Raw genomic sequence first — 13,262 nt, 5'->3', positions numbered from 1 at the left:
GGTGAAAGCATTGTTAGGGTATTTTCTACCAGAAAAAAAATCTGCCCTGGAATAATAATTTTACTTTTCCTATAAGAGCAGCAATCTTTCATCAAGACTAATTTTATTTCAAGCGCTGGGGATACAGCAATGGCACCAGCCATTTTTTATTGAAACATTGTTCCAGGTTTCCATCAGTTTTAATACTGTAATACACATGACATAACTGAACGATGCATTTTTCAAATATACTTTAAAGCTGTGGGAATACACCCCTTAAAGGCAAGTCCTCTCTTCTTTTCAAGTGCCATACAAGCACAGCAGGCAGCATTCAAAGCTACCTCTTCCATGTCAGCCAGCGGGAAAGGCTGACAGGGAATTGGTTGTGTCACACTTGAAAAGTCACCAAAGGCAAAACAGACTGAAAGGTGGATGGGCCCAATTCTGCAATATTTTTTTTTTTGTCTTAGTCCTCTTAAGAGATTACTGCCTAACCAATTAATTTCAGCTGGGAGGCTGTCCTAAATATCAACTTGCCAACCTTTCAGAGGCATCTCTAGGGTCTCCCCAAAAATGGAGACACTTGAAATGAGATTTTTAAAAGCACTAAAGTCATCTGACTTCTATATTGAGAAGCAGAATGACTTTGGCTCATTTAAATGTTTTGATATACTTCTTTGGAACTGGAGCCCTGTGTTTTCACTACTTGCTTGTTTAAAGTTTCTGTTCCCAAGGGCAGTGAGGCATCCCAGCTGTTATAGACCCCCTTCACATGGGTTTGTCCCACCTTTAAAGGTACAGCCCTGTCTACCTCTAAGAAAAGACCAGCAGCCACAAGGGCTCATGATGCACCACCCATGTGCTGCCTTCGGTGCTGGCAGCAGGTGCAGCAGGAGCATCGTTGGGCAGGCAACAGCAGCATAGGAGGGGTCCCAGCTGAGGACCAAGAGCATTTGCAGAGCTATGCGGAGGCCACCGGTGCCCGCCTTGCTGCTGCACTGGGGCAGCCCAGGGGGGAAAAAGCCCAGGGCAAGCATTCACCTTTCCCTGCCTTGGTTGCAAACGTGGGGAAGATGAAATGGGGATGCTACAAGAAGCAACATTTTTGTTACAGCAAAAGCAGCTGTTTGGAGGTTACCTGTCAGGAGCTCAGCGTGGGGCTGGCCCTGAGGCAGCTCAGCCTGGCTGACAGACTGGCTATTACGGCCAGACCAGGAACCATCTGTTAAAAATATCCTCGAAAGCTGCACTCTTACACAAACAGCCCTGGCCAGGCACAAGCATTGGCTCCTTCTGCCCCAGCTGCTCAGGCTTGGATCCAGACATCTCTATTTCTTCTGTGCGGGAGGACAGGAGCAAAGATGAGGATGAATCCAAGCAGGCTCATCCCTGCCCTTCCCAACCTCCCCTTCACCCTCCCTAACCTGAACCATATCCCCACCACACCTCTAATTTAATTCCATGTTGTGGCTGAGTCAGCAAAAGGAGAAAAACACCTGAAAAGAGAAATCGGCAATTTTCTTGATAAATGGAGAAAAGAGAGGACTAGTGAGGGTCAAAAAAAATTATGAAGACTTAAAAGCTTTAATGAAGAAAGCAACATAAATCCTGTTCTTCTTACATGGAACAGGATCCGCAGCTGGAGGTCATGCTCAAAACAACCAACACTAGTTCAGCTTTAAAAATAACCACTAATTTTAATGATAAACTGTTTTCCATCTGCATTTTTTTTTTAATTTTATATATTCAGGTGTAATGAAGGAAGGAGGAAACATCTGCTAGGGAATGCTGCAACCTCAGAAAATAACACATCGGCCATCACAGCTCCACGCTGTGCACTTCATACAGGGTGCCTGGACACGCTGGGAGGAGAAACACAGTAATATTTGGTGTCTGGGGTTTCTTCATCAATTTATAATGCAGAGGCAATCACTACAATGGCAAGCACTGATCCACATTTGAGTAGGCAAAGGGACTTACAGAAATCAACTTCATAAAACAGATGCAAAGAGAGCAGCCACACAAAAAAACCCCAAACACAACAACCTTGAGTGCTGGGAATTAGCTTTGTTACATAGAAACAACAGAAACAAACACACACCACAACAAATTCAAACTTGCATGTATCCAACTCTTTACCTAAGTCTGTTTAAGCCTAGCAAGGCAATTATAAGTACACAGATTACAAACTATAATAATCTTAGCCTAGGAATACTGACAATGAGTTGAGGTTTTGTTCACTGCGGTCCGAACACGGCAGCATTATTATGGGCACTGCTATAACATCCTCTTCTAGTCCAATACGCCAGCAAATCAGGCAATACCCAAGCTTTTTGCCTAGGAAAGAAGAGAAATACCTGGATTCCATCTTATCATCAAGAGGGAGGAAGAAATCTTCCAGGACACCAACTACTAACTAAGCAAAATAAATGCCACGACAGCCTGCTGTTCTCCTAGCCCTAGTACGCTTTTTCTTCATCACAATTTTAGAAGGAAAAGGATATATCTATATTAGCCAGCAGCAGAGCTTCAAAGGGCATAGGTAAGTAGAGCAAAACGGTGCTGGGAACCCCAGACCCACTCACCCACCCACCCACCCACCCTGCAAGGGCCCAGCTCCAGCTTTAGCCAGGAGGCCATGGATGGAAAGCCCATTAGCAGCTGAAGTGCACAAAGTAAACTGAAACATATTCTGTCTTAGGTTCACCCAAAATTAATCCGGTTTGTGCAGTCCCCCGTCACACAAACAAAAGCAGCGTAAGTGGGGATGGGACCACTGCAAGGTTCCTTTCCAAGGTGCACTCCAGAACTAAGACGCCAGCACACATGGACCCAAGGGTCCTTATGCAGGGTCCTTATCCTTATAAACCTTATGCAGGATGCCACAACCTAGTAGGAGCCAATATTGGTACTTAGCATATATATAACCACCACAACATTTATTTTCCTTCTGCCCTTTGACTACTAAATCTGTTATTTCCTTACACAAAATGGATCTGTTAGGAAACCAGTGTCTTCTGCAAGGACAAGCTAGCAGAGGTCCCCAGCCATATGGGCTATAGGATGGGCCAGACTGCCTGGACATAATTTGGCCAATGATCAAACCGCATGTTCCATCTTGCATTTAATTTACTCATAACGGAGCACAGGGCAACACCACAAGACCTTGCAGGATCTCACAACTCAAGATGGCATGAGGGGAACTGTTCAAAAAGCATTTGGTAGATGATTGTCTTAATTTCTTAAGTTACTTGTCCCACTCATGATTTTGTTTTTTGAACAGAAGTCTAACTGAGAAAGGACAATTGAAACTTGTTAAAGAACACCGAGCACATCACCACCAGAATACACTTCACAAGTTAGATTCCTGCTCTTTTTTCTGTACCCATGCTGCTCCCCAGACTCAGCACTGAGGTATCAATTTTAATTTATGTATAATCTAAGGCTGTTATAGGGTGGGCTTTGTACTAGCGGGGAAAAAAAATAAAAATCTCTAACAAAACAGAATTTCTACTTTACTGGATAAATATACCAAAAGAAATTGTGGCATCTTGGTGGGTTGCTAAGCAACCAAGAGCTCCAGTGTCACTTGTTTGTGATCAATTCAAGTCATTCATCAGGCTCTGAAGCACCAGCTCAGGCATTCCAGCAAATCTGCGCCTTGGGAAAGCCACCGGGACTTCCTGCCTCACAATAACACTTTCTTTCCTCCAAGATAAACTTTGTAGATGTTCTTTTGATCTGTGTGATATGTTAATTCATTATTCTTAGCATACTGCTAATGGGAAAAGCTATAATTAACTAGCTACAGCATTGTAATGCATGCAAGATAAACTGAACTAATTAGTAGTGTTTAAAGTAGTGGCTTGTCCTCTCCCACTGGGGAAAGGAGTGGATCCTTTCTTATCACAGAAGCAACTGTCCACTACATCATTTTATGTAATTTATGGGTAGCTTTCTTTTTTCTTTTCATTTTTCCTTCCAAACATAAGTGATAAAGCATATTTTTATTAGCAAACAAGATGGCTACAATCCAAGCCACCCAAGGTACACACACATGTTGTGAATCATGTAATCCTTCATTTAAGCTTATCTGCTGGGTTTCTTGGGATAAAAGAGTGGACTCATAATTTCATTCACTAAGTTTAATTACTGAAGTAACACATGCTAAATGTCCATAACAATTGCATTCGTTCACACGGAGAGCGAGTTAAATGCAATCAAAGTGCGTATAGCTATAGTACAGTCTCTTTATTTCAGCCTCATATTCAGAATTCATTTTATTCCTATTTTGATAAAAATCAGTAATAAACTGCAAGGGTTTAGAGAATGAACTGGTTTAAAACCTGTGTGTTGCATACAGCAAAATTTCTACAACTCTTGGATTGCTGAGAGGTATTTTTACTGAAGATATTTAATGATACTTTCACATATATTATGCGATACTCCTGAAGGAACTCCATTACCCCCTGCAAACCTAAGTATCTTATCTTTTGCATCTTATTTTAATGTAACAAAGTGTAGTCTTGTAGCTCTGCTGTAAGCCAGACTCCACTGCCAGCAGATGCTTGGCCTAAGGAAAGATGACAGAGCCTGGCTAGTAAGAATGTTCTGATTTTTTACTGACTCATTGTTTTTTGGGTTGGTTTTAGGGTTTTTGGAAAGACAAAGAAAATTCCTCACTTTTAAGCAACAGAAAAAGGCTAACATAGCAGTAGTCATGCACTCTTAATGCTTCACATCAGTAGAAGCCAAGCAGAGGATCTCGGGAAGCAATGGGCAAAGACCCACGTGCACAGCTCCAACAAGGCAACGCTGCACGTGTGTTCACGAGTGGGCAAAAATCACACATTCATTTGAAGGTGCAAGTCTTCCCCCTTCTCCTTTCCTCAGGCCCCAAGTAAACTCACAATATTTGTTATTTTTTGCTTATGGAATAGTATTTGGGAGAGCTAAAGAACACATATTTAACTCGGCCACATCAAACGAACCCTTGACAAACAAAAATACCACCTGTCAAGTCTCTGGAGAAATATTCCAAAACATGTTGCAAGCAAAACTGTTCCTAGGTAGCACCGAGAATGAACTTACTTTCAATCTGCTGTGTTATGGTTAAATACCCGCGTGTTATCCAACATAGCATAAGCTTACCTCTTTTCCACCCAAAAATAAGCAGCGAAGTAATGTTAGTCATAGAAGTGACCGGTGAAAGTCTGGTTGCATTTGCTGTGTCGGACTATTAGCAAACAGAATCTCCTTGCGTTACAGAAACCTAAACCTAGCTGAGCGCACTGATGCGGCGATCGTGCAACACGGATTAGTAACACACAGCACACGACACCCAGGTGTAAAGATTCTCACAGCTCTCCCGGAACGCGGCGCACACACTGTCGCTTCCCCAGCAAAAACCTGGGACGTTCACAGTTATTTAGATGGTGCAGAAAAAAAAAATATACTCTCCGGAACCATGAGGAAGAAAAGAAACAAGTGTTTGCCACAGACGCGCGGCACCCGGGCTTGCAAACTTGAACCCACCGAAAACAGCACGAGACGACGCGCGCCAGCCCCCCCCCGCCCCCGAGCCCCCCCGCGATCGTGCCTTTGCCTGCCCGGACCCCCGCCCGCCCCCGCAAACTTTCCCCGGGCAGCGGCTCCTCCGCCCGCAGCGCCGGGACCCCCTCCCCAGCCCCGGGGAAGCCGAGCCCCGGGGGCGGCCCCCAGCCCCGGGGAGCCCCAGCGCCAGCGGCGGAGGAGGTAGCGGCGGGGGGGGGGGCACACAGCGGGACCTGCGGGCCGGGGACCCCCGGGCTGCCCCCGGCGCTGCGCCCCCAGCCGCGGGCACCTGCTCGCCCCTTGGCCGCGCTGGGTCCGGGCTCGGTTTCCTCATTGCTTTGCAGGGCGAAGCCCAGCGCTTGGGGCGCGGGACCAGGTGCGGTGCAAGGAGGAGGAGGAAGAGATTTAAAATAAAATAAAAAAGATAATTTAAAAGGCTTTCGGTAGAAATGCAGAGCGAGCGGAGGTGGCGACCGGGGCAGCCCCCGGGTCCCAGCGCCCTGCGCACCCCGAAGGGCCCCCCCGCCCCGGTCCCCCGGCGGTACCTGGAGCAGGGCAGAGCCGGCGGCTGGCGGGGTCGGCGAGGGGGCGGCCGGACCGGCGAGTCGCGGCTGCTCCGCAGCCCTGTCCCGGCTCTCCAAATTAATCGCTCCACCCCGGGAAAAAAAAAAAAAAAAAAAAAAAAAGAGAGAGAGAAAAAAAAAAGGGGGGGTGGGGAATCCCCACCACCCCAAACCCAGCCCCGCTACACACCCACGAGAAGGAAGAGGGGTCCCTCCGTGACTGGCATCACTATCTCCTCCGGCAGCGCTTGCAGGGAGCCATGGCAACGAGCCCCCGCACCTCCCCAAACCGCTGCCCGCCTCCCCGGGGGGCCGAGCCCCCCCGCCCCGGCCCGCTCCGACCCCTCGGCGGCTCCCACCTGCCCGCTCCGGCGCCCCCTCGGCGAGAGCCGGCAGCCCGCGGCGCCTCCGCCCCGCCGCGCGTCTCCGGGCGGCACCTGGGGATGGCGGGGAGGGACGGGAGCCCCGGCCCGCCCGCACCTCCCCTGCCCGCCTCCCGCCCGGGGGGGCCGCGCCGCCGCCCCCCGCCCAGCCCCGGCCCCGGTAGCGGCCCCGCACGGCGCGGCGGGGCGGCAGGTGCGGGCCGGGGGGCCCGGCGAGCTGCGGGCAGCCGAGCGGCGATGCGGAGAGGACAAGGAAATGGCCGAAATGGGGCCGAGGGGTTAGGGAAGACCCGCTGCCCCTCGCCCTTCCTCGTGGTGGTCGGCGCACGCATGAGTTGGGCAAGGAGAGAACCGGCGCCGTCGGGGGCCCGAGCGAGCCCCCCGCCCCCTGTACCCACCTCTCGGGGTGCACAAGTGCCCTTTCTTTCCAGGGGAGAGGCTGAGGAATCACAGAATCCCAGATGGGAATGGGCCTCCCTGCCCCATCCGCCTCTGTGCCCCCCTTGCCGAAAGCCCCACGCATCCCCCATCCCAACACCAGTGCTTTACATAGGCAAACCTCCCCAAACCCTTTTCCTCCTTTCCCCAGTGCCCTCCGGATCTTCGCAAACCCTGACCAGGGTTAGGTGTGGGCTCGGGCACTCGGGCTTTCTGCCCGTGAGGTTTTCCCTCTGTCACCCCTTTGTGGAACGGGCTAAATTTGTCAGTGAAGACAGTCGTCACAAACCTGCCAGTCATTTTCTTAAGCGGTCTGCCCAGGGCCCACATGCGGAGGTGGCCAAGGTCAGACATAATCATTTTCATGGGGACTCGGACTTCTCCGATGGTTTTCTGTCTCACTGCTGACCTTTGGGTGTTTCTCTTTTCTCTGAGCCTTGTCTAATGCAATGAACAATAATCATCAAGTAACATTCACAGACATTAAACCATAAAACCACCCTTCCGAGTCACAGTTAGCACTCGTGGGGACAGTTATCATTTGGGTTAAAGATTTTTCAGACAGTAGCGATCAGAATTTGTTGATGTACTGGCCAATTCGTGTTCATCATCCAGCAGCTTTAGGCAGGTGAGCTTACTTTTTGGTCAGGAAGTAAATAATTACATTTAAGGAAAGGTATTATAAGCTAAAAGGGGTAATAAAAAAAAATGAGAGCTAGTAGGGAAAAGGATAGAATAATTTAATATACTTGTTCTGTGTAAAGAAAGCAAATGTAAAACTGGTAAAGCAATGTATGCTTGATATTTTAGTCATGCAAAGTCAGGCAATTCATAGATATAATTTTCATCTTAAACTACATTTGAGTCAACTTGTGCCAATATAAATGCCGAAGCTCTCACCAAACGCGTGGAGCAGAGCTCCTGTTCTGCAAGGGAAGTGTGCTGTGGTTGTGTGGGCAGGCGGACTGCTGTGCAGCCCAGAGCACACACGAGGGAACGGGAGTTCTCCCTTTGAATCCCGCTCTCATAGCCAAATCCTGAATTGACTTACTGTTTCTTCCAGAGACAGTAAAATGCTGTATTTACAGCACATTGCTTTCCAAAGCAACCAACAGCTAAGCAACAGGCCTGTGCCCCCGTGCAGCGGAAACCTCTGAAAATAAATGGAAAAGGAGACAGCTGTAGAGGAATGTCTGACCGTGTTGGGGCTGCCGATGTATTCAAAAGCCAGTTGACCCAGTATAAACGTGGCCATCGAAGATCATGTCGAAAACCAGCAATGACTGAGGATTTACTGAAGCGCTGGCAAAAAGTGAAGACACCAAGGGTGGGAACCCATGTCCTGCTCGTCTGGGAGCACAGATAACAGCTGGCTGGAGAGCTGGGGAGGGCTGGCATCGCTCGTCCTGCCACTGCCAAGAGGATGAAAAACAGGGACAATGACTCTTACCCATTTCTGGCCAACACTACCCTCCTCCTGGGATGCCTCAGCAGTACTAGAAGTTTCCAGGTTGACGTAAAGAAGAGAGACAACAATTTAGTTACCTCCAGTGACTACTTAAGGCAGGACTGCTGCCAAAGTCAACTTCCTAGGCTGCCTGTAGCTACGCTGCCGCATCTACTACCCAGACACGTCGTGCCACAAACAGAAGGAAACTGGTCTTGCAAAATGCCCAAACCACTTGGACTTTCATTCCCCTGCCTAGCCGGCCCAACTTTTAGATCCTCTCTGGCAACATGATTTCCCCAGGAAATTCTCACATTTTCAGGTTTCAGCCCCTAATATGGAAACCATTAAATGGTTTTCGTTTTTGACACGGAATCATGCAGGAGGTGTTCCTTCCACTAGGAAGGATGGAAGCTGATGGAAAAGTCAAAGTACATCAGCTTACCAAAAACTGCTCCATGCTTCCAAAATAGAATGTGTTCACGTTCCTAATAAGACACGGCACTAATCACATCTATTTCCGAGGCTCGGGTTTGCCTTAAGTAAAGTGTAAATAGACATAATCCATTGTGCTTCAGATTTCACCGGGTAATGAAACAGGGCAAATGTCACAGCACTTAAGTCTGCACAGAACAAAAATAAAGAGAGAGAAGCACAGTTCGGTCCTCTCCGTGTCTCCACAGAACTGCTCTTTATTTTGGGATTTCCTGCTGAAAATCAAGGAGCCTTTTCATCAAACCCACTACTTGATGTGAGAATGAGAGTGCAACACTGCTAGAAACACTGGGAAAATTCATTACATCTCTCTAGGCTAGTAGCAATCACATATTTAAAATGCATGTTAAATGCGTAATATTGTCTCAAATCAAGTGTGAGAAAAAAACCAGAAGATTTATCTCAGGTATTGTCTAAAGAAATCAGAAGGAATAGAGGGTGTGTTTGTGCCTATTGCAACTCCAACTCGTTACCTGATTCACTGCATGTACTCCCTCAAAACCCACTATTTTAAAATCAGTTCCAGAGTCCAATGGGAGACTCAGAAGATTTCCAATCTTACTTTAATGCCATTTAAGAAACATGAAATACTCGGGACAAAAGAACAGATTGGCCAGATTTTCTTAAGAGAAAATTCATTTTGCTTGTAATTGCCAGCGCAGATCCCACCACCACAGCTTGGTAATAAAGATGACGCCATTTTTTGAACGGGTAGATATGCAAAAGTGTGAATATACTTGAATATCAAGAACCACAATTTCATATTGTCTTTTTTCAACAAGGATAAGTTTCTGGGGATCTGGTTTGGTCCTGGACAAATTAAATGGCTAAACTAACTGACATCATGCCAACTAGCATTTTTTACATGTCAAAATTTGTTTTGGAAATTATTTTCTGCTGTAACATTTCAGAGTATTTTCATTAACTGTGGAATGTTTCAAATGTTTCAGTTATAACATCTGAGATGTATACTGAGAAGCCCAAAGCTTCATTAGAAACTTTGAGCTCGTAGGGGGAAGATTTTAACTGTAAAGGAAAAAAACATAGATGAGATAGTGAGTGATGCATATCCCTCTAATGGTTTATTAAACATGTATCTGAGCACACACCATCAGTGCTTAGCTTTGAAATGCTGAAAGTTAGATGGGTCTTGGCCAGAGCAGAGAAACTACAGACATGCTAGAAAATGCTCATCTACCCCTTCAGAATAATACAGGAAAAATCCACGTGATCACAGGACAGCAAATTTAAAATTAATTAAAGGAACTACCACTTTTCGCAGTTTGAATCAATCCCAGGAATTTAGGCTTTGAAAAACCTGGAGTGAAATGTTGGTATTTTTTTCTTAATATGATTTTTTAAAGGCTGGATAATTTTATGACTGCTAATAACATTTGTAACTGTGCAAGCTAAGATAATAACAATGGTAATCAAATCTCATGCTTCAGGGCATAAATTGATTGCTTCGAGGGGCTATGGAGGTTTTTCTTTTTTTCCCCACTACTGAGTACATGATTTCACAACTGACTAAGTGCGTTACAAGGGGAGGGTTTGCTACTGTAGCTACTGTAGCTACACAATTGATCTAATCCCTCATAACAAATATGATGCCAAAATACAGTAAGCTGCCTATCTGCTTTGCAAACACTAATAGATTTAGGATCAAATTCAGTGAAATATTTGCTTCTTATTTTCCCATTTTTTCCTACAGTTCCTCTGAAAGAAAGTAGTAAGGTCTACATTAAAAACCAACTAACCAAACCAAACCAATAACAACAACAACAACAACAAAAAATCAACCAAAACCCCAAAACCAAACAACCCCAAAAAACTTAAAAGCAAGAATCTCACAGTGAATCTTAAAACACCTGAGTTAGGCAAGTGGGTTCTTCCACAGCTAGGTTCAGATCCAAAGATCAGGAGGAAAAGCAACCAATTCATCGAGTATCGTCACCACGCAGGTGGGCCCATGCATCTCCTACGGCCAGCTTGTAAAAAACTTGCTTTCGAAGACAACCACATCTCCATCAACAAAGAGGCTGTGGTCTCTTTTCTTTGAAAAACAGACACAGTAAAATGGGAGAGCTTAGCCTGTGAGATGGGGATTTAGGTTTAATTCCCAGCTGTACCAGAAAGCTCCACACAACTTTGGACTTTGCTCCAGGGCAGATAGGCTGAGCTCTACAGAACATATTTAATCAAGCAGAAAACAACTGAAGATTGACTGGAACCAACCTGAAGCAAAACAGCCTCATTTTTGTTACGGCGTTGGTGGAAGGAAGGCTGGAGCTCCAGTGGTGCCACAACAGACTGTTCATGCTTTTTCCTTCAAGCATTCACCATAGGTCCTAGAACCTGTGTGGAAAGTTTCTTCTGAATGAATATACAATATATATTCTATATAAGAACTATATATAGTGTGTATATATACAAAATATAGTACTATATAAGAACAACTTTGTAACTTGTCATCTTTGATGTCATTGCTAGTTAATTGAGACCTCTATCATTCCAGGTTTTAGGTTTGGGTTCGTTTGGTTTGGGTTTTGATTTTTTGTTGGTTTTTTGGGTTTTTTTGGGGGGTGGGTGGGGGGTGGGTGTACCGTGCAGTAGTGACATTTCCATTTACAATCATTCAAAGCAGAACTCACAGCCCAGGTTTCAAGTACACATGTGTATTGAAAGTAGAGATCTGTCTGCCACGTCAGTCTGGTTGGCCACCCCACCACAGGACACCTTCTCTTTGGTAGCTGTCCCAGTTCCCTAGCTGGCACGTACCAGTTTCTGGGATGAAGCTACCAAACTGTAGGTCAAACAGAAATGCTGTGCCTGCATGGAGACCAATGCATGCCCAGTCATTCACTGCACAATGAGACAAGGTCATTTATAAGGAAAAGCAAGTACCCTTCTCACAAAAAATGCTATCTGAAAATGTATCTTTGGTCTCCACACGGAACTGGCACGAAGCCCAGAAAGAGCAAGCCACAGTATTTAGAGAAATGGAATCGTGACTCATGTCGGGGCAATGGCATAGCTCTCATTCATTTGTGGAAGAGATTAAAGACGCCTAGGAATAAAGATTTTCTATTTCCTGAACAAGAATGGCTAGTCACTGGACAAAACATCAGCAACAAGGTCCCCTTGGTTGTTCTTACTCTTGCCTAGTGTGGAGGTGGGATATGTAGAACGAAGCCTTTGCCTGGACAACCCATGAACACAGTCCCAGCTTTTTCAGGGATGTAGATGAAACCTATTGTTCACCAACTACTGAATAAAATGCTTTCTCTTTGCTTTCTGTCAAGGTCAACTGGCGTAATTTGCACAACATGTCTACTGCCAAACCCCCATACTGGTATAACACAACATGATTATCTGTAGTCCCCTACACAAAAATAAGAACAAGTATTTTAAAGAAATGGTTTGTGCACATTTTTCCACCAAGACTCAAACCTGTTTGTATTATAATAACAACTATCATCTACAAAATTATTGTAGCTACCCTTGAAAGCAAGCAGTCACAGTTGTGACCATAAACAGCTAATTCAGAATTACCAGGGACCCCCCTCCCGAGTTCTGCAGGCACGTGAACAAGACAATTACTGAGGGGTTCGTTTGGCTTTCATGCGAAAAAGAAGAAATGACACTGATCTCCTAAGACAGGGACAAACAGTGGTCATAGCTAATGCTATCATTTGTATTCTTCCATTTTTTATGTCCATATAGTGAACCAATTTTATTCAAATGACCTACATTAAAGTCCAAATCAAAAACAAAACACTAGACGGGTTGTTGCTGAACCGTTTGGTGCTCCCTGTGTTCCTTTACCAATTTAATCTGACTGGTGGGTTGCAGGGTGTTCAATAGGTCACCTGCATCAGCAATTTCAGTCCAGACAATTTGCTGTAAATACTACATGGTATGATACACATTTTTCAATTACATTTCAGGCTGCTTTTAAATTCTACCAGACGGACAAAGTTATATGAGGAATACAAGGCTTAGGAAACAACAGCATACAAATAACTGTATATTAAAACAATTTTTTGTTGTTGCACAGTCAAGCTATCAGCAGTTATACAAAGTTATTAATGCAAGCAGGGAAGCAATAGTTTGATCAACAACATAAGACTTCTTTTAAATATACTGACAATGTAATAGTGCATTAATGATTTAACCCTCTTCCATACCCTTCAGAAAAGACATTCAAGGTTAAAAAAAATAGTACTGTGAATATCAGATATAATAAATGGGAAAACACTCTGTAAAAACAAGCATACTTCTGTGTTACTTCAACCTGTTATATATATATTATATACATATGTGTGTATATGTATATGTATATGTGTATATATATATATGTATATATATATGTATATATATGTGTGTGTATATATATATATGTAT

At 45.1% G+C, this 13,262-nt stretch overlaps 1 protein-coding gene across 8 annotated transcripts in view; it reads right to left on the bottom strand.

Annotated features, from left to right (window-relative positions):
• Positions 1-13,209, bottom strand: part of CHL1 (cell adhesion molecule L1 like) — a 149,513-nt gene extending 136,304 nt beyond the window's left edge. For 4 of the 8 annotated variants that reach the window (XM_080385331.1, XM_080385337.1, XM_080385342.1 and 1 more), the window contains exon 1: positions 6,455-13,209. The gene's annotated coding sequence lies outside the window, so the exon portion shown is untranslated. Of the gene's footprint in view, positions 1-6,077; positions 6,195-6,285; positions 6,424-6,454 lie in introns of those variants that run through there. The other 4 variants (XM_080385338.1, XM_080385344.1, XM_080385339.1 and 1 more) reach the window with 2 other exon arrangements.
• Between the last annotated feature and the right edge of the window lie 53 nt (positions 13,210-13,262).

Source organism: Falco punctatus, assembly GCF_963210335.1.
Source record: "Falco punctatus genome assembly, chromosome: 4".
Taxonomy (NCBI): Eukaryota; Metazoa; Chordata; class Aves; order Falconiformes; family Falconidae; genus Falco; species Falco punctatus.
The sequence above is the reverse complement of the archived record's forward strand: the minus strand, read 5'-3'. Positions and strand labels throughout refer to the sequence as shown.